General features: G+C 45.8%; 1 protein-coding gene across 4 annotated transcripts in view; it reads left to right on the top strand.

Annotated features, from left to right (window-relative positions):
- TGFA (transforming growth factor alpha) overlaps positions 1-22046 on the top strand; it is a 109201-nt gene that overhangs the window by 4879 nt on the left and 82276 nt on the right. The gene's annotated exons all lie outside the window — the stretch shown is intronic.

The raw sequence follows: 22046 nt of genomic DNA, 5'->3' as shown, positions 1-22046 counted from the left end.
GCAGAGTCTGCTCAAGATTCTCCCCCTCGCCCTCTGCCCCTCCTCCCACTCACTCACTCTTGCTCTCTAAATAAATAAATAAATAAAATATTTTTAAAAATTGCATCTAGATAGAGAATTCGAGTACTTTACAGTGGCTTCTGGTTTTGTTATGCTTTTTTCTCTCCTTGTGAAATGTCAAGTATAAAAATCTTTCATAGAATCAGGAAAGCCTAAAATCCAGGCTACCAGAACCATCTCTTAGGAGCTCTTCAAGTAAAAGGCACATTCCCTTTAGATGAGCTCTAAAAATCTGGGTAGACTTAGGGCACCTGGGCAACTCAGTTTGTTAAGCAACAGACTCTTGATTTCGGCTCAGGTCATGATCTCAGGGTCCTGGGATTGAGCCCCACGTGGTGCCCCACATGGAAAGATCAGGCTCCGTGCTCACTGGGGAGTCCGCTTGAGATCTTTTCCCTCTGCCCCTCCCACCCCCCACTCACATGTGCTTGCACTCTTCCTCTCATAAATAAATCTTTTTAAAAAATTTAAAAAATATATCTGGGTAGTCTTTTGAGACATTATGAATTGGTTATAACTTAAAGAGTTGTCACCTGGGCTTAGAAAAAGTTGGAAGTTCGTTGAAATGGAATTTTATGTCTTTGCTAGTGCCTTTTTTGTTTTCTTCTTAAGTCAGAGGAAACACAATTTCACATGAAGTCTTTCCCCAGTCAAGTGAATTCTTTGCTCAGCATTTTTGCTTTTAATTTTTTGTTGTCCCCTTCCTTACCTTGAAAAGCTCTGTTTTGCTCACCTTAGTGTTTGCATTTCTCAAGTACTTGTAGAGAGATGGTTCAGGACTTCCTCAAGGAGAGATGTACATATAACTGCTTTGTGTAACAAGCTTGTGTAACTCACCGAACACCAGCCTACTAATGCCTTGCCTTTTTTGGTTTTAATCTTTGAACGTGTTAACTTTTCTTGCTGGGAACCTTAGCAGTAGAGTTCTGGTCCCTCCATGTCCTGCCGTGGATTGATATTGGTTGGTGCTTGTCCTCTCTAGTAGTTTGAGGGTTCTTTGGAGGCAGAGATCCTGGGTCTTCATCTCTGCCCTTGGCCCATCTAGAGAACAGGTGGATCCTTAAAGGAGATCACTAAGCCCTTGATGACCCACTTGGGGTGTCTGGTCCTGGATTCTCCCAAGCGTAGACTCAGTTGGCAAACATTAGGCCCCATAGTTAACATTCATGCTGGAAAATTCTTCATTGTGATCGCCAAGGGTGGTTGCATATAAATTCTAACCACACGGATGCAATTAGTTTTCAGAATAATTGTTATTTTTAAAAAAATAGATTAGGATTTAGTTTTTTTAGTGATTGCAGAAACTTTTTTTTTTTCTACTATTTGGAAAATTCTGGAAAGCATAAGAGAAGTGTTTCAATGGCCTGTTATTCTACCATCTAATGATAACCACGCTTAACATTTCGTTACACAGCCTGTGGATGAGAGTATAGGTAGATATTCTCTGAAAGCATCTGTGAGTTCTGATGACCGCACACTGTTTAACTCATTTGTTTTTGCAACTTAACAACCTTCGTAATGGACATTTTTAGGTTCTTTAACATTCATTCTTAGTGTCATTTACATCCTTCTTAGTGGCCGGCAAGTAATCTCTTGACTATATTTACTATAATTTAACCCATTTTGAAGCCCTTTTGGCCATATAAATTTTTCCCATTTCTCACTTTTACGAAGAACCCACACACTGTTGGGAATATTAGTTGATACAGCTTTTTGGGAAGTCAGTATGGCAGTAGCTATCAATTTTAAGTGGGCATAACTTGGGTCATCATTCCACTTTTTGATGCATATCCTATGTAAATACTTGCCTAAATGTGCAAAGAAAAAATGTAAAGGATGGTGATTGTTGATTTTGTTTATAACAGTAGCAAGTTGCCAGTACCTATTGCTGTAATTATTTGAGGAGATTCCTTAAATAAGTTATTTTTATATAACAGTATATTGATTTACTATGTGTCTACTAAAAAGAATAAAGGTTTCATGAAATCTTAAATTTAGAAAGGCATAGAACCATATGTATGGTACAGTGCCTTGGTTTGAATTGGTTAACTTTTTAAAAACAAGCCTATATTAAATTTACAAAGCCTAAAGTCAAGGAAGATAAATAATACGACAGGCATTTTGGTGTGTGTTTGGCACAGCTTTACGATAAATTCCTACCAATTGGCCTTTTCTCCCACAAGCAGTGTATGAATGCCATTTTCCTCAATCTTCCCTAACACTAGCAGTTAGCTTTAACAGTTGCCAAGTTGGGAGAAAAAGACCTCAGCCCAATCTGCATATTTAACATTTGTTAGGATGATTCGATTTGTTTGTTGTCCATGTCGTCTTATTTCTCTCTTAACCTTTTCAGGTTTTTTTTTTTCTTATTGATTGATTATCCTTTTCTTGGAGCTTTATAACATTTTATATAAAAAGGATATTAATACTTTATTGCAAGTGTTCCCCCCCTTTGTCTTTTACTGTTTTGTTTATGGTGTTTTTGACATGCCACAGATTTTTATTTTTATGTAGCAGAAACTAGAAATATAAATCTTTCCCCTTAAGCTTTCTACCTTTCACTTCTATAGTTAGGAAAACCTTCCCTGGCCTAAGAGAAGGCAAATATTTACTTTTTTTTCCCTCCGATGTCTCCTATATCATGTTGAACTATTGTACCGAGAATTTATTCTTGTGTATGGTGTGAGGTACAACTCACATTTCATAAAAAACAGCCAACCGGTTAATAGTCTCAATTGCTATTTATGGAGTAATCTGTCTATTGTAGTTTGAGATTCCATTTTTATCACATGCTAAATTCTTATAAGTACTTGAATCTGTAGAATTTTATTTTGGTTCTGTTATTTTGTATTTTTGCACATATTGTGCATTTGTTCATTCATGAATTCTGCAAATACTTATTGAGCGCCTATTCTGTGCAGAGGCTGCTTCTAGATGCTGGGGAATCGGCCGAGAATAAGACATGGAGCTTGTGTTTTAGTGAATTAGACATTTCCCACTGCTCTCTATTGTAACTGGTGTTGCTAGCATTTAAAGCTTTTTTAAAAATATACATTTATTTTGTAATGGGTCTTGTTAATTCTAATAGGCCTCCAGTTTCTCTTAGGCTTGCAGGTACATGTAATCTTGAATAGTGATAGCTTTGCCTCCTTCCTTTCAATATTTTTATCTTTTATTACTTATAGTGCTGACTAGAACTTCAAGAACATTTTTAAAAAGGCAGTAGATATCCTTGTATTTTTCTTGACTTACGGATAGTGTTTGTAGTATTTAATAGTTAAGTGCAAGAGTGACCTTGTCGTTATATATACATGAGAATAACTTTATATACACATAAATACGAAAATGTACATATGTGTATATATACGAATAAACTTTATCGCGTTAATAAAATGTACTTCTCTTCATAACTTACTAAAAGATTTGGCATTTTGATTTGTATTTTAAAGCAGGGGAGATAATACAAGTTGTGGGTTTAGGTTTTTTTTTTTTTTTTTTTTTCCCCGAATGTTTTGAGGGCTTTGATTGACTTGCTTGTGTTAAAGCCATTCTTAAATTCCTGGAATGAACCCCTCGTGGCTCCGTGGTATTATTCTCTGTGCCTGCTGCTAGGTTTGATCCGTTCTGAAGTGTTTGGGGCCTTGTTTTCTTTTTTAGGTTTTGATACCAGCATTATGTCACTTTATACAATACATTTTAAAACCTTCCATCTGTTTAATGCTCTTGAGTAGCTGAACTATCAGGGGAGTAAGTGGCTCTGTGAAGGCTTGACAGAAATTGCTAGTGGTCAGTTTAAGTTCTCCTCTTGAGTCATTTTTGGTAGTCCTTGTCCTCACAATCTATTCAATTCAGATTTCGAAATTTTTAGGCACGGATTTTATAAAGAATCTCCTTTTAACTTAAAGTTTTCTTTTGCATCAGTGGCCCCGGTTAATGTGACTTTACCAAATAGGAAAATAAGTAAGCACCTAGGCCCCCCAAAATAAAATACATTATCAAGTTTGTTTTTCTTGATGATAATTGGAAAAAAACAAAAAACCAAAAAACCTTCTTTTCAATCTTAAACCAAATTCAAGGGAAGACTTCATTTTAATAGTGTCCCCAGGAGCCCAGGGAAATAACTCGTTTATTTGCCCAACTGCGTGTGCCCAGGTTGCCACAGTAATGCCATTTCTGATGGGATGGTGCATGGCATTGGAACTTCTAGCAAAGGCTGCTGACCAGCTCCCTGTTGGTTCCTTAAGCTTTACAAAGTTTAAAAACCTCCAGCTACCCTATTGTGTCCGTTAGATGCGACGGGAGTGTTTGTCGCAAGACAACCAGTGCTGGTGTGGGAGATTTTTGCTGTTGTTGGCTCACTTGCTTTGGGATGATTTTTGTGTTTTTAAGATCAGAACCTCTAGGTGGAAATGTTGGATTCTTACAAAGAGACCGTATCTTCAGCTTGAGTTCTTTAGGGCCTTTGATCTGAGTACGAATGAGGTCAGTAAACCATTCTCCTGGGCCCGTAAAGGACAGATGCGCCTTTACGGCTCTCTCAGCCTCTCTTGCCAGGTCAGAGGCTTTCTCCGGGTAATTACTGTACTTCCAAGGGGTGCGGGAGATTAACCGGCTAAATGGTACACGTCATAAGGTGACACAAAAGCGGCTGAAGCTGATAAATGAGAGGTTTGCAATTACACACTCCGCTCCCCTCCCTCTGCCAGGCCTTGGGAACCAGCAGGGCAAAAACAAACAGAACATGCTTTTTGGTGGAAAGAAAAAGCACAAGACCTATAACTTTTACCGTGGCGGGGGCTAAGAGGAGCTGGCCTATACACTGTGGAGGGGCCTAACCTGCTCACCTTCTAGGTCACCGAGCTCAGTTGGCGGCTCGGGGCTTGAACACGTCTCACCTCGGAACAGTTTCTGGGTTATTGTTTTTTGCATTGGAGGAGCGTATCATCGGGCCGGCTTGCATGCTGTGCACACTCCCTGCCAGCACATTTAAACAATGACAGATGTTCTTTGCACATAGCAGACCTTGGGTGTTATAATTAGTGTTTCAGGGGATGAATCATAGGCCCCTGAGACTGGAATGAAAGCAAGCTTCAGGCCTGAGCATTATTTAGGGAGGTAAGGTAAACTCCTAGTCCACACAGATGGGGAATCCTCTGGATCTGGGCTCTCCCTAAACCTCATCAGCCACTCCCCTGCCATGCAAAGAAAACCCCAAAACAAGCACACTTCTTGGGCAGGCCCCTTAGCATTCACAGAACATGGGCACGCTCTGGGCACCACCTCCCCACGTGGGCCATGCAGGAGACGCGCCTTCTCGGCTAGCCTTGGCTAAATCCCACTCACTCCTTTTCCAAAGTGAAATCGAAATCAGAGTCTACAAACAGAAGAATCAAAAAAGCACCCAGAGACATCCTCTTACTAGGTTCAACTAGCAAGTATCCGACCAGATCTCTTTCTCTGTGTGGATACAGATATTCATATGCTCACTTTTTCCCTTCACACAAAAAAGCATTTGGTATTTTTAAATCTGCTTTTTACTTTACAGTCTATAGGGAAAATATTTCTGCGGCAAAAATACAGGCATATCTATCGACTTATCTTTTTTTTTTTTTTTTTTTTTGGTGGCTATAACACCTTCCATTATACAAGTCTGTCATTGTTTACGCATCCTTTATGGCCAGAGATGTAGATTGCCTTAAACTCAGATACTCAAACCTGAAATGAAAATTCCTGCAGCTAATGATTTAGCTTTTCATTATCTTTTCATTATCTTCTATGACTAAATCCCCAAAAACGGGCTAGTAGGTCAAAAGTTAGACACTTTTTCAACGCTTAATATGTTTTGACAGTCTGCCCTCCAGAAAAGCTGTACAGATTTATTACTTTCTGCCACCTATTGTGAATGCCTATTTGTTGGCAAGCCTGCCGATGATTAATATGATAACTTTCTAGATTCTGTTCATTGTGTTGCCCAAATGGTATCTGATTGTTTTAATTTGTATTTGTTTGGTTAAAACCAAAGTTTGGTACATTGAACGCTTTTCCATGTTTGAGTATTTGAATTTATTTTCTTGTGACTTAGACCATGTTTAGGGTAGGTTATTTAATTCTTGATTTGTAAACAGTTTTTAAAAAGATATATTGAGGGGTGCCTGGGTGGCTCAGTTGGTTAAGCATCTGCCTTCGGCTCAGGTCATGATCCCAGGGTCCTGGAATTGAGTCCATGATCGGCTCCTTGCTCAGCGGGGAGTCTGCTTCTCCCTCTCTCTGCCCCTCCCCCCACTCGTGTTCTCACACGCTCTGTGCTCTCTCTTTCTCCTCTCTCAAATAAAAAAATCCTTAAAAATATATATATATTGAAAATATTTCCTTCATTTTGCTGGTTACATTTATATGTCTTGTGTTTGGGTTTTCAGAAGTATTTTGTTTTTAACTTTTAAGGACTTAAAATCTGTTCATCATTCCTTTATGATTTCTTCTTGGGGTAGAAAGGTATTTGTTGTGCCTCTTTGATATCTCATTTCCCTTCCTACTTTTACATTGTTACTTTTCAAATTTTCAGTTCTTTGGGAATGTATTTTGGTGTAAGATGTGAGCTAAGACTCTAACTTGCTTTTTTGCCAAATATCGGTCCAGTTACTCTATGCCATTTGTTGAACAACTTATTCTCTACTCAGTGATTTCAAATCCTACTTTTGTCACTTGATACATTCTTAGGGGTGCTTGAGTCTATTTGTGGAGGTTTTGCTCTGCTGCATTCATTCGAGGCTCATCCTATAGCGAACCGTTCTTTTGAGTTGGGAACGCGGCATTGCCCCGGGAAGTGGGGTCAGAAAATATTGAGAACTAGGAAAGTAGACAGTGGATTACCGTTGGATATCGATTCATGTTCCCGTCTCCCTTTCATGACAAGACTTCTACTTCCGTCCCGCCTAGGGCATAGTGGAGGAAGAAACACTTGTGGTGGTGGAGAGGATACTTCCTGCGTTTGAATCCCTGGGGAGAAAGGATGACTGTCTCATTCCTCAGCTTGGCTGAAGCCTGGTGGGTGCTGGGTCTCACTGTCCTGGAAGGCATGGCGAACCTGCCTGTGTGTTCCTATTGTTTCTGGAACTTTGTGCTTTTCAGGAGTTGGGGGTCCAGAGGCAGGCCTGCAGTCCTCCCTGTAATGTTCTGGTTAACCGAGACTGTAGATTGTCACGTCCACTTCTCACACGGGAGTACTCTGGAGTATGCAGCAGCATACTCCGAGCCACAGGCGAAACCTGGTACATCTCCCTGGAGTAGGGAATAATTAAAAGAATCAAAAAGGAATTTAACTGGCAAGTCATAATATTTTCTATATTAAACTCAGCTCTACTAGTTGATAGAATGCAAGATGGAAAAAACAGAATTAATTTTTAGGACATAAGGATAAGTTGTGATTCTTTTCTTCCCTTTGGAATGTTTCAGAGTGTGCCCCCAGACTCTTGAAGAATAGGTATGAGTTCTTCTCTTTGCCATTGGGGGGGGGGTCTAGCGAAAAAGTTTGAGGAGTACTGTCATACAGATGACTGACCTTGGGATACTTAAAGTAGGAAAAACAGTAACTAAAACTAATACCTTCATTATTTTTCTGCTTATTTTAGATTTAAGTTGCTTTTCTAAGTTTTCCCAAGATGAAAACTAAGATTTTTGATTTTAGATTTTTCTTCTTTTCTAATATAGTCATTCAACGGTATCAGTTTGTCTCTAAGCACTGCTTTTGCTCCATCCCACAAATTTCGATGAGTTGTATTTCCATTTTTTATTTAGTTTGAAATGTTTTTTAACTGCTCTTGAGATCTCTTCTTTGACCCATGTGTTCTTTAGAAGTGTATTGTTTAATCTCCAGTATTTGGGGGATTTTCCAGCTGCATTTCTGTTCATTGATTTCAAGGTTATCTCCATTCTGGTCTGAGAGCAGACACTGTATGATTTCTAGTTTTTCAGATGTGTCAAGGTGTGTTTTATGGTCCAGAATATGGTGTGTCTTGGTGAATTCCGTGCGAGCTTGAGAAGACTGTGTATTCTCTTGTTGAATGTAGTCCGTCTCTGGATGTCAGTGACATCGAGTTGCTTGATGGTGCTGTTGAGTTTAACCATGTCCTTACTGATTTTCTGCTGATGAATCTGCCCATTTCTGATGGGGGTAATCAAGTCTCTGACTATAATAGTGGATTCATCTATTTCTTCTTGTAGTTCTATTAATTTTTTTCCTCCTATATGCTGACGTTCTGTCGTTAGGCACATTACACATTAGGGTTGTAAAGTCACTTCACCATTCTTCAATGATTTGGAAGCTATTTCTGGGTCTCTCAGTGCCTGAAGGTCATCACTGGTAAACTCTTCAGCCCCACGTGGTACCTGATGCAACACTTCAGGTTTTACCGGTGAATGAGAAGTCCAGTGAGGAGGGTTTTCTTCCTGACTTGGGTAGCAGAGCTGTGCTCTATTTTAACTTACCTTATGGAGGGAAGGGGGAAAAAAGTCATTACTCCACGTTCCCGGACGAGTGCTCCATCAGGATCACGATAATGGGATCTTCTCCGATATAGAGGCCATCATTTTAAGTATGTTCTTATGTTGAATCCTCTGTAGGTTGTAGAAGTTTTTGGCAAATGGCCTGGTTATGCCCCAGTGAACCACTTGAAAGTTCGAGACTTACTCTTAGGAAAACAACATCAACTCACTTTGTAATGTGAGCTTATTTTCTTGTGAAGTGCCTCTTTCCTCTACTGTGGAAGAGAGGGAAAAATAAAACAGTCCTTTCAACTACATTGGATTTTTTGGATTTCAGATAAAAGGCAGGCCATTTTTCCTTTTAACAGTAATAACAGAGGCATTTGGAGTATCTCAGCTGTCATCCGACGTAGAATATGTCCAAGTGATCAAACAGTAGTTGCGATTTTCATGAACCAAGCCTCGTGTAACATTTGGTTCGTAATTCACCCAAACTGGCTGCTTCACTCATTTAATGCTGTGCTATAGAGCCAAAGGGAGGAATAACCAAAATAAGATTGATCAGCTTGAAATGATGGATGATATTTATTTATTTATTTATTTATTTATTTATTTATTTATTTATTTATTTATTTATTTATTTTAGGTGATTTATTTTCTTTCTTTTTTTAAAGATTTTTATTTATTTATTCGACAGAGAGAGAGAGAGACAGCCAGCAAGAGAGGAACACAAGCAGGGGGAGTGGGAGAGGAAGAAGCAGGCTCATAGCGGAGGAGCCTGATGCGGGGCTCGATCCCATAACGCTGGGATCACGCCCTGAGCCGAAGGCATATGCTTAACCGCTGTGCTGCCCAGGCAGGCGCCCCAGGTGATTTATTTTCTATGTGGATTGTTCACTTCAGCAAACCCTTAATGTGTGTCAGATCTTCTGCTGGGTTTGGTGATATTAATGCAAAAAGGGCCATGCCCTAGCCTTTGCCCTCAAGCCCTGGATTCTTGGCAGATTGTGGCAGAAGCCAGACACAGTTCTTTTTACAACATGACATGAGGTACATGGTGGGCACCTTGCTTGAGCTCAAGAGCAGGGTTTTGGAGTATGAGAGGGCAGGGCCCGATCTGAGGAGCTGATGGCCATCGCTAAAAACAGTGCCTGGTGGGTGGTAATTTCTTTAAGAGTTTTATGTGTCACACAAACTCCTTTAGCCCATCTAGCAACCCTATGAGATACTGTGATTATCCCCACTTTACAGATGGGGAAACTGAGGCACAAAAATGTTGACTTGCCCAGGGTCCCCTAGCCAGCAAGTAGCAGAATCAGGATTTGAACCCAGGTCCCTTGCCTGCTGACCTCGTGGTCCTGCTGCTCTGTGTCATTCACAGAAGCCTGTGAATGCTGAGGTGCCTAGCGTTGTTCATGTGTGAAAGTGCCTTTTTGTCGCGGACTGTAGGCTAAATGTAATCAGACTTTGCAAACAGCCGCTCCCTCAAGTTTTTTGCCATCGTGAGAGTAATTGCCATGCGAGTAATTGTCACACTGGCCAACAAGCCATGTTGCCACTTCCCAGTGCTGGGAAATAGAAACAAATGTGGTCCAGGTCTTTTTTTTCTCTCCTCCGGTCAAGAGTTAGCTGTTCGAGAGACAGATCATCACATGAGGCATCTGCTACTTGACATATTTTGTTGTGACCGGGGCACCTCTAAGAACAAATTCATTCATGGAGGCTGGTATGCATTTATACCGTGCATATTCTTTCTTTCTTTTTTTTTAATCTTATTTAAATTCAATTAATTAACATATAGTGCATCATTAGTTTCAGAGGTAGAGGTCAGTGATTCTTCACCGGCATATAACACCCAGTGCTCATTCCACCACGTGCCCTCCTTCATACCCATCACCCTGTTACCCCTTCCCCCACCTACTGTACATTTTTTAAAAGGTGTTTGTTTTAAAGGGGGATTTCTTCCATTTTTGCAGGCAGCCTGTCCTCCAAAGAGGGATGGGCCTGTAAGTCACAGTACGCGTGAGCTGTAGCCCCCAAGGCCTCTGCTCGAGTGCTGGCTTCTCCTCCTGTCCTTCTGTGCCTCTCCAGTCGACCTGTCCCCCAAATAATAGCAGAAGATGGCAGAGTCTTTACCACTTTGGCTTTCACACCTTTCGCTCTTCACAGCCCCACTAAAGATAGAATCTGTGTTAGCACATTCGCTAGTAGCTGGCTTCCTCTAACACTCTTCACCCTGCACTTCAGCCGTGACACCGACCCACAAAACACACAGACATTTCCACTGACTTGGTGGAGCAGCAGATCAGAGCAGCAAGAGCATTCACTGCTTGTACGTAGGAACTTCCTTCATTCGGCTGGTGGCCGCCCTAAATAGACAGTTTCATATCTGGATCCTCAGGTGTGAGCAGGGCCATCGTGTGGACATTTTGTCAACGTTTAGTAAAGGTGGGGTTTTTTCTCCATTAGGTAAAGGAGTCATCCCCTTTGTCCCATCATCCACAAGTACCCCCTCCCCTTCATGAAAGTTTGTGTTGGGCCACTTCACTTTTACAAAAGACCTACATCCGTACCTCTTTTTGCTAACCGAAAGAAATCTATAAAGGGAAATCGTAAAAGTGAAAATAGCTTCCAGCATTTGTGTTGCGGCAAGCTTTTAGAGAGGCAGCGTGTACCCCAAGCAGCAAGGGTGGCCCCACCAAGCTCATTCCCCCAAACTACACTCAGCGTCTCCGCGTCCAGCCTTTGTATGTTTCAACTGTGTCTGTGAGCATCTGTGTGTTATCTCTATTTATTTGGTGCATCTGTTAGCAAGAGGTGTCCTGTAGTATCAAAAAAGCCCTGGAGATTATTTCTTGGGTCTAGAAATGCTCAAAAATGTTTCCATATATTGGGGCACCTGGGTGGCTCAGTCAATTAAGTTTCCAACTCTAGATTCTGGCTCAGGTCACGATCTCAGGGTTGTGAGATCAAGCCCCATGTGAGGCTCCATGCTGGGCGTGGAGCCTGCTTAAGATTCTCTCTCTCTCTCTCAAAAAGAAATGTTTCCATCCAAATTAGGGGTGATTGCCCCTTCACTTTGCTCCACTGCGGCTTACAGAAGGTTTCATCAGGTATGTATTATTAACACGAAACAGGCAGTGGGATGGACCACTTTTGCAATGACAGACCTCTTTCTGGAAAGAAAATGCAGGTTTTAAAAATCACTGTCTTCTTCAAAGGACCTTACTTGGTCATCCTTTTCTAGAACACTCTCTCCCTACTTTGTAACTCCAAATCATTCACCTCTCCGGCGGGCGTAGAGCACGCTGCCCCCACTGCCGTGGCTTCGCCAGCCCCTCCAGAAGAGTTGACCCGTTGGTCATTGTGTACGAGCCCATCGTGCTGGCCCACGGCGGAGGCACAGTTGATGTGTTAGGCAGCCAGGAAACTCAACTATCTCCGGAGATTTGAGCACCCAGATAGCACCTCCTCATAAAAATGCTGTTGTTCTCCGAGCAGAAGGCCCGCTTGTATTCTCCGCGGGGCTTCTCGCCGCTGCCCCGTACGCTCCCTTGGCCTTCGCTTGCGTCACCTCATCTCCAGCAGCCGCTATCTCGCGTTTCTTCCTGCGATGGATGCTCTGGAGCTGTGACATTCAGCAGGAGAGAAAGAAGAAAGAACGGCTTCGCCTTCTGGAACGGAGCAGGCCCTCTGGGTCCAGATGCCCTCGTGCTTGCAGCGGGCACCGCAGACCCCGAGGAGCCCCAGGCGCATGGCGCTGCCGAGTGAGAGCAAGGACGAGCCGGGGGCGGGAGAGCCCCGCTGCTGTCCGGCAGGAAAGAAAATAAAGGCGCTGAATCACTCGTAGCTGTGCCTCACCTACTCACCAGGGAACAAGCCCGTCCGGCTGTTTTCTGTTCCCGGGTGGGAGGCGCCGCCCGCAGCAGGCGGAGGGCTCTGCTCCAGTGGGCGACTGTTCCCAGGCCAAGGATGGAGCCGCCGTGTCTGAGCGCCGCGGCCGCCAGCGAGCCCTGCGGCCGGACAGCGCGTCCGAGGCCGGGCGGAGAGGCGAACCGCGCGGCGGGCTAGTCCGCGGCCTAGGACGTGAGAAGGGTCTTCCCTTGAACGTGCCTCGTTAAATGAGGCAGGTACCAGCCGCCCTTGCAAACGGGGAGGAGGGTTGGGGTGCAGAATGGAGGCCCTTCCTGCGCCTGCGGTCTTCATCGCAGAGGCTGGTCCTGGCTCGGCCAAGAATGCCCTCTGGGGGCCGTGATGTCATCTGACTCCTCTGCGAGCGGAGAAGTGGGCGAATGGCCTCACTGTTTGGCCTTAAAGATAAAGTCATTAACTTTTGTGTAAAAGCGTGTTTAGGCGCCCAGTGAGGTCATTAGAAAGCATTAAAGAAGTCTGGATTGTTCTAAACCACCTACCCGTGCACTGTTCTTGGTTTTCCCCACTTTAGCCTCTTCAGAAAGGGCTCAGTTGTTTGTACCTGGGCTGTTTATCACCTGGTGAGCTATTTTCAGAGGCTCCACAGGCAGAAATTTTCTGAAAATCTAAGGCTTTGTTTATGTAAAAACCTTCCATTTTAGGGTGTAGATAAATTGGTACGAACAGCTATAGATATTCTTAGGTACTGCCTCCCTTATACAGGGGGAGAAGAATCTACTTTCATTTTGTAGTCCTACCACTGGGATGTCTCCAGGTGACCTCTTGCTCCGTTGACAGTAATCGTGTGTGTGTGTGTGTGTGTGTGTGTGTGTGTGTGTGTGTTTCATCTAGAGATTTCTGTTCCTACTTCTTGACTTTTTCTTTCACCTTCCCTCTTCCCCTTATTCTCAGCTTCTGCAGTGCCTTGCATGATGCCTAATATTTAATGGTTGACAGATACATTTTTATTGATGATGAATAATTTACTCCCAGAGCCTCTCTCCTCTTCTCTCTCCTTTTCCTTTTCCTTCTTAGCCCTTCTTCCAAAATAGTACTGACACAGCAGCAGATAGGAACGCTGACTTCTACCTTCCTTAGAGGGAAGGACGCTGTTCCCAAGGTTATGTGGCCTGTCCTAGCGCTCCAGCCCCACACCCATCTCACCACTGCTACACCCGCATCAGTGGGGATGACTGTCTCTGTGTCTCCCGCAGGCACTGGGGGGTGGGGCAGCTATGAAGGACAGCAGAGAGCTGGTCTGTGCTTGCACGGGGCATAAAAGGTTGCTGCAGAGGCAGGACACTTAGGGCAGAGAAACCCAGAGCAGAGAATAATCTCTTGGTCTGTACATTTGCAGCTTGTGTGTCCTGGGTCCCAGGTGAGTTCATTTGCTTTGCTCCTTGTGGGCCCTTCTCTGTTGAGCCCAGGATGCTTTAGTCCAGCCTGCAGGCAGGAGTGGGAGGGATCTGTGGTGAGCAGGGTTAGATAACGTGTAAGCTTCCCGAAAGCCTTGAGCCCAGCTGTCACCACCCAGAGGCTGCCTTCTCCTGGATGTTGAATGTGTGTCTCACGTGTGAGCCTGCGGTTATCTTGGACAGAGATTCCTGAGACCTGCCTGGGGATAACCAGGGGCAGAAACTTCATTCCAGTTTGTAGCATTCTGGGGGATCTCAGGGATTCTGGGCAGACTCTGGAAGGTAACTGTCAGTGAAAGCTCTTGAGAGAAGTTTGAGAACATCAGGATCAAGATAAAATTGACTTCTGTGGCTTTGACTCTTGTGGGTGTTGAGCCTGCTAGTGGGTTTCTCTAGACCTGCATTCTTGTTTGTTTTTCTTTTGTCTGCTTTGTAATTTTTTGAGGGAGATGGGGTCCTCCATCTGAGGTAGACAGGAAAGGTTTTCGAAGACATTGATGTTTGATATGGGCCATGAAGGTTGACCATGGCCTAAGAAGGTGAAGAGAAAACAGAGGAATAGTAGAGGCAGAGACAGGGTGAAGAGAGGAGGGCCGTGCAGGAACGAGGCCGGAGCACACCTCCCAAGGTCACTTCTGTTGGCCTCCCCCACCACCCCTCTCACCTCTCACCTGGACTTTTGCAGTGGTCTTATCCCCACTCCTCCAATTTCCAGTCTTGCCTCCATAAAGCTGCTTCCCTTCTCAGTCTCCCCAGTGATTCTCCTAACACCGACATCAGGTGCCATAGTTCCTCTGCTCAAAATCTGCCAGTGCCTATCCAGCTTGGAACGAAATCCAGACTCCTAGCTCTGCCCTGGCATCTCCCCAGCCTTGTTTCCCACCACTGTCCTACTGCAGCTTTCTTGCTCTTCCTGGAATACGCTGAGTTTACTCCTACCTCAGTACCTTTGCACCTGCTGTTTCTTCAGCTTTGAATGCTCTTCCCCCAGTAGATATTTGCAGGACTGGTTCCCTCAGTGTATTCGAGTCACCATTAGATGTCACCAGTTCAGACCATGATGACTCTATTTACTCACACACCCCCCTCCATGATGAAGAAAACACTCCATTGTCTGAACTATTTCTTGGAGAGTTGTCACCATAGAACAGTTCTGATGGTGTCTTCTTATTTCAGAATGAAGGAACCTAGATTTTATGAAGTCCTTATGAAGTGTTCCTGCTCAAATAGGAGTTCAAGTGTTGGCTTTTGTTGTTCACACTACCTGACCAGCTCTGGAACAGTCTGACAGGTTTGGCTTGAAAAGGAACTGAATTTATTCAAGTATTGTTGAGAGCTCTCTACGTGTCAGGCACTGTTCTTGGCACTGAGAATACAGCCTACTGTGAAAAACTCTTACCTCCCCCACTTGGTCCCAAGGAGACAGAAAATAAGCAAATAAGCATACAATAAAATGTCAGGTTACGACCATGTTGGGGGTGGGGAGTAAGCCACTGACTTCATCAGCTTGCTTATAGGTCTTTACAGAAGGATGATGTTGGATAATTAGAAGGCTCCCTGCACTCTCTTGTTCCTTTCCTGCCTGAATTATAAAAAAAAAAAAAAAACCAGGAACGGGGATGGAGCGTTCTCTGTAACCGTAGCTTCATTTTGGTATGATAAAGGTTGTGCTTGACACCCACTTGGGAGCCCACCCTTTGATGTAGCAAGAGGGTCAAGAAATTGGAATGGTTTAAACCACCCTTCTAGCAACTCCTGTATTCTGCTCCCTCAGTCTCAGAGCTGACAGCCAGTTGACAACAGATTGAAAATTGCGTTCATAACTTGTCCTCAGCTGAGAGACAGCGTGTCTACAATATTTTATCTATTTTATGTCAAAAATCACCAAAGCAAGGCCAGTTGCCCTGAAACCAAGATACTGGATTTCTGTGGTTGTTTTGAAGGCCTCCGATTACTGATGGTACCTACTAGCCTCTCACTGGAAGAGTCCTCCCCTCCCCTATCTCTGGCCTATCTCTCTAAGGAACGGGATTCTCCTCTGCTTCCTGTTCTCCGCCATGCTCTTGGTTTGAGAGTGAGACTGAGGACGCACGGGAGCCCAAACCAGTCCCTGACCAGAGCGGCTCAGGGCTTCTCCCAGGGAGCCGCTATCAGGAAAGATTTATCGAGCACACCCATACAACACACTTCATGATATAAGGAGCTAATTGTACTTCTTGGCCTCCGAGCTTTCAGCCAGTTGGAATTCATAGCGATGGCAGAGCCTGGCCAGGAAGCGGGCCTTGGCCTCTGTATTTACACTCAGCCAAGCCGATGGACAGGGAGTGAGGCCCAGATCCGTGGGCCTCCGTGGAAGGCTGAGCAGTGTCTTCTCTGCATTTCCAGAAAAGTCCGATTCAAGCTGCTTCTGCCATGGCCTTCTTAGGAGGACATTTTACCTGATCTTAGGGAAGCAGTATGATGGGACAATTTAGAACGTAGAGTAAAATAATTCTGTTTCATAGTGTTGTAATTGTCCACAGCTGTTTTTTTAATAGACTTTTTTTGTAGTTTCAGGTTTAATGGAAAAATTGAGTGTAAAGTACAGAGAATTCCCACATACTTCCTTACCCCACCCACATAATCCCCCCACTATTAACATCTTGCTTGAGTGTGGTACAATTGCTACTATTGATGAGCCAATATTAGTACATTATTATTAACTAAAGTTAATGTTTTTTTTTTTTTTTTTAAAAACAAAACAAATGAACAAGCAAACAGCAGAATCAGACCTTATGTAAATACAGAGAACAAACTGATGGTTGCCAGAGGGGAGGAGGCAGGGGGATGGACAAAATGGGTGAAGGGGAGGGGCAGATACAGAGCTCCAGTTAGGGAATGACTAAGTCACGGGAATGAAGGGCACACAGCACAGGGAATACCGTCAGTGGTATCGAGAGCGCCGTGGGGTGACCAAGAGGAGCCGCACTTGTGGCGAGCAGAGCACAACCTATAGAAAAGCCGAATCGCTGTGTTGTACACCTGAAACTCAAGTAACGTGTGCCAACTATATCCAAATTAAAAAATAGTAATAATCAGAATAGCATTAAAAAGTAGCTATAAGCTCAAAGATAGTAACTACAGTGTTACTTAAAATCATAAATACGATGGTCAGCCGTTGGGAAAATGCTTAAGAAAGTATGGTACCGCCGTAGAGTGGACCGTGCGGTTCCGGGGTATGGACAGTACTTGCGGGAAAGAATCAAGATCTAGGCCTACAAGCATATATTCAGGGGGAGAAATTCCAAACTGCTAATAAAAGTGGTATTCCCCCCCAAAAAAGTTCACGCTTTTTCCAACTAAATTTAAGCTGAAGTCCCTAGTGTACACCAGAGCTGATTCTTTGTGTTGTACGTTCCAGGAGTTTTGACAAATGTATAGTGACCCGGATCCCCCGCTTACACAGTAAGTTGCTCCGCCAGAAGCCCCCTGTCTTCCCCTAGTTATCTCTGCCTTCCTCCTAAACCGCTGGCAACCACCTATCTTTTTACAGCCTCCATAGTTTTACCTTTTCTAGAATGTCCTATAGGTGGACTCCCACACAGTTTAGAGCTTCTTTTGATGGACTTATTTCACTTAACACTATGTATTGAATATTCCATTGTCTGGAGGTACCACGGTTTATCCATTCATCTAAAGCCACTAAAAGCGTGTGTGGGTTTTTCTGTGGACTTAAGTTTTCAATCACTTGGGTAAATACCAAGAAACTCTGTTGCTGGACCATGTGCTTCTCTGATGTTTTATTTTGCCACAAACCACTCAGCTGTCCACCAAAGTAGCTATACCATCTCACCAGCTGGTTTTGCTTCCTATACCACCTTCTTCTAAGAGGAGTCCAATTTTTTTTCTAGGCAATGCTTTGGGAATACACTGAATATTAATCAAGACCCCCTTCTCACTGCGCTCCTATCTGGGATTTAAACGTGCAGGCTGCCACCCACATTGTTCTGTCATTCTCCTATTCTTGCCTGAGCTGAACCATCCTAGTAGAAAATGTCCTCTTTTCCCTGTTCCCTCTTCCCTTTTGCTTCTCCTCTCTACCCTTCTCTCCCTCCAAAAGTTCAAAAAAGTAAATAGGGAAAGGGGCAGGAGCAGATTGGGGGGAGAGATCCCATTCCCATTTCCAAAAAGAGAAGAGCTACTTTGTCTTCCCAGGTTTTTCGTCTTCCTTTAAAATGCTTTAAGTTGACACCACAAAAAGGTACGTGATGCTCTCCACCCCAGAAATGTAGGGACAGGCATGCCCTGTTCCTTACTGTTTGTGTCCTGGAGGCAGACAAGACTTGGCCCATATGACTGAGTGCTTTGGGGGCATTCACTGAATGGCTGTGCCCCCTGCGTCTGGAAGAATCCACATTGGCCAAGGGAAATTTGTCAGGGGCCCTAAAATTGGGCAGTGGGCCAAGAGACGAGAATACATCCCTCCTTCTATCAGTTCCTCCCCCTTAGGGCTTCTGGGAGTCTCTTTGGAAGCCCACGACTGTAAAACACTGGGAGTGGGTGCTGTTTGTGCTTTGTCGGTCTCGTTACTTTATAGGTAGGCTTCATATCGTGCAACCCAAGTGCTCCGGGTTAGTGCAGAGAGACAGATGAACATAAGAATACAGGGAATTGCGAAGGGGGAAGGGAGCATCCCAGTTAAAGGAGAGCAGGCAGATCAGCAGGACCCCCCCCCACGCCCCCCACGAGCTTCTCGAAGACCATTCACCAGGCTCTAATGAGTGCCACCATCCATTCACGTGACTTCCGGCTTGGTCCATTTCCTCTGAGTTTGGGTACTTCTGCGCATGTGCAATTGGAGGCTGAATGTCCTGTGCTGGAAGGGACTATCCCTGGTGGGGAGCAGGATTTCTCAATGGGGGTGCACTGAGCATCTTACGCAGGACAAAATCCTGTGCATTACCTCAACTTAGCATCCCTGCTCTTACTGCCTAAATACCAGGAGTGCCCCCCAGTCATTGCGACCATCAGAAGCTACCCCACGAGTTTCCAGAGGCCCCCTAGGGGGAACTACCAGCAGTGAGGGCCCCAGGGTAGGGGTGGCCAGCTCAGGGTCTCCCCATGCAAGGTTGTCAACCCAGCACCTCCTGCCTTCTCCTTGTCTGGACCCTTTTCAGCAGCTGGTACCTGCACTTGTCCCCCGGGCCCTCTCTCACCCATTCTCCCCTCTTCCTCTCCTCCTGCCCCTCCTCTCCAGGGTGCAAGGAAAAGCATGTAGACATTTTCCCAGTCAGCAGTGTGATGGGGGTTGAGAAATGTAAGGTTACAAGAACCTCAGGTTGTTTTCCCCTTAACTCTTACGAATCTGTGGTTCTGGGAACCTATTTAGCCCCTGTTTAGCCCCTGCTTCTCAATCAGTGGCCCCCATCTGATCAAGTGAGTTCTCCTCAGGGGTGTTCTGTGGCCAGCCTTGAGAACACAGAACACAATGGAGGCCTGGCCATTGGTAATTAGCATTGGTGCAAGGCTGGCTGTCCCCTCCATCCACCACCCCTTCCCAGGCTGATGCTGCATCGATCTGAAATTCTTCCAAGTCACACTGGTATTTATCTTGGCCCAAGCATCGCAATGCCTTTCGCAGGGTGGTTCTGGGGGTGTCCCGAGTGAAGCATCAGGAAGGGAAGAGTTTGTCACCACCAAGCTATTCGCATGGAGGAAATGGGGCAGAGTTCAAGGATTGCGTTTTGTTGTTTTTTTTTTTTATCTCCTCCTGGTACATAGCCTTCCAAGCCACTTGCAGTGAATGGTGTGTACCTATGGCCGTGACATAGCTGAAGGATTGGCCGGGCTCTGTGGGGACTGCTGAGAGGCTAACTCTGCTGGTCGAAGGTCCAAGCCGAGCCACTGCTGACCCTGGGCCTGGCAGATGGACCTTCTGGGGCCACAAGGCCAGGGGAAACTGAGACATGGCCATGGGCCTCCGTGGAGAGGGAGGGGGGAATTATAAGGTCCTGGGGGACACTGCCAGAGCTGGCATTTGATTTCTGAATTTCCTGGCAGCCAGGTCTCGGCCCACCTGGTCCCAGTACTGAGGGAACTGAGCCCTGCAGGTAGGACCACTGCATCTTCCGCTTCATCCTGGCCTGGTCTCTAGCCCGTTCCCCCACTCCTTCTCTCCTCTGGGACTCTGGGAAAGTCAAGCGTAGCCCTTTCCACAGCCGCTTTGATGCCTCAAATCGGTGTCAGGCAGCTGGCACAAGGTTTCGGAGCGCCTCAGCTTGGCACAGCGGCTTGCGGTCGCAGACCTCGGCCCTGGTTGAGCCTGTTGGTGATTCAGCACCCGGGGATCTCCAGCAGGCTCGGGAGGGCTCCGTGATCCTCACCCCGCTGCCCCGCAGTGCCCGGACAGGGCCCTCCGCCAGCCAGCGCGGGAGCAGGCCTGCTGGCAAAGGAAGTTTGACTCAGTACCCAGCCCTTGGCCCAGGTCTTTGCTAAGGCTTTAGCTCTGCCCAAGAGACGACTGCTTCCTCCCCACAAAAAAGGGCGTAGCATCGGTCCGTGTGGGTGGGAGCGGGCCCAGGGCCATTCCTGCCCAGAGGAGATGCCTGCTGCCTCCTGGTTAGCCCATCTTCTGATAAAGATACGTTGTCCCTGAATGCTGTTTGCTTCAGAGGAGCGGGTGCTGTCAGACCACCAAATCAGTGGCCGCGCGGTTCTAGGAGGCTTGGAAGTGGGTGGGCTGTTAGAAGAGGAAGATGTCTGCGTGGCAGTGTGAGGTGTGAAATCACCCACCAGATCTCAGAAACAAAGGTATCTCAGCGGGCAGCCTCCGCATCCTCCTGAGAGGGTCTCTCTGGCTTTTTGATTTAGCCCTTTCTTCTTCTGCATGCCTTTCCAGAAGCCGGGAAGGGCACACATCACCTTTTGCAGCTGCATGGTTTCTGATGCCTGTGCACGTGGTGTCGGTCCTGGGCATTAATTAAGATCTCGAGTGTAAAGAGCTCAAAGCATTTTGCAAATATTCCCATTTGCCCCTTGAGGTAGGGGAAGGAACACCGGAACCAGTTCTCCTAAACCAGACATGGCGGGAGATGAGGTCTGGGCCGAGAGAGGGAGCGCAATGGGGCCGGCTCACGTGAGTGACTGTGTGGGCCCCGCTCCCACCCAGCGCTGACGGGACTGACCGTGTCCAGGGCGAAAGGAGAGGGCGTGCCTGCTGGAGAGGTCAGGAGGGTGCTGTGGAGGACGTCGGGGTCTAGTGTGCCCCGAAGGCTGGGTCCAAGGGGCTGGGGCAGCAGAAAGAATGAGGACATTTAGGACACTGAACCAGGTAGATGCATTTGGGGGGAGCAAAGGGCTTGAATAGGGAACATGAGAGAAACTTGCTGAACGTAAGTGTGTTGGCTTCAGTTGCGTCTCATCCTCTAGACTGTGAACCCCTGTGGCAAGTCCTGCCTTTGCTCGAAGAGCCCCTGGGCGTGTAGAGCTCAGCACGCAGTCCTGGGGCTGGCCCTCTGCTGCTCCAAGCCATTCCACTCGGCGCTGGCCCCCTCTTGACTCTGTCTCCTCCTCCTTGTGGTCACCAGGGCAGGTCTTCCTGTTTTCTCATAAAGTTTTCGTGAAAATCCTACAAAATGAGTTAAGCATGTGAAAATGAACCTCTCTGGAGTCTGTCAGCAGGTGCCCAAGCAAGTCAGGGTCATCTTGGCATATGGGTTCCGGAGACTCCCTCCCGGCTCCAGAGAAGGATGGCACTCCGCACTCCTCTCCTCTACCGAGGCTAGTTCACATCATTATTGAAATAGAAGACAGAGGGGTGCTTGGGTGGCTCAGTCAGTTAAGTGTCTGCCTTCGGCTCAGGGTCCTGGGGTCGAGCCCCACATCTGGCTCCCTGCTCAGCGGGGAGCCTGCTTCTCCCTTTCCCCCTGCCTGCCACTCCCCCTGCTTGTGCGTGCATGCGCTCTCTCTCTCTCTCTGTCAAATGAATAAGTAAAATCTTAAAAAAAAAAAAAAAAAGACACATTTTAACTCCCCTCACCGCCCAGGAATGATAGTGCGGTCAGACATGTATCACGTAGTGCAGTGGGAATGGCTCGCCAGGAACTGGGAGCATTACTTCTCATAGGAAGGGTATGTTGTGGACACTGTAAGAGAAGGCACTCTTAGGCCTTTCTCGGTCTGCGGCACCTGGGCCGGAGT

This window comes from Ursus americanus, chromosome 7 (genome assembly GCF_024610735.1).
Source record: "Ursus americanus isolate L20-20 chromosome 7, mUrsAme1.1.p, whole genome shotgun sequence".
Lineage (NCBI taxonomy): Eukaryota > Metazoa > Chordata > Mammalia > Carnivora > Ursidae > Ursus > Ursus americanus.
The sequence above is the reverse complement of the archived record's forward strand: the minus strand, read 5'-3'. Positions and strand labels throughout refer to the sequence as shown.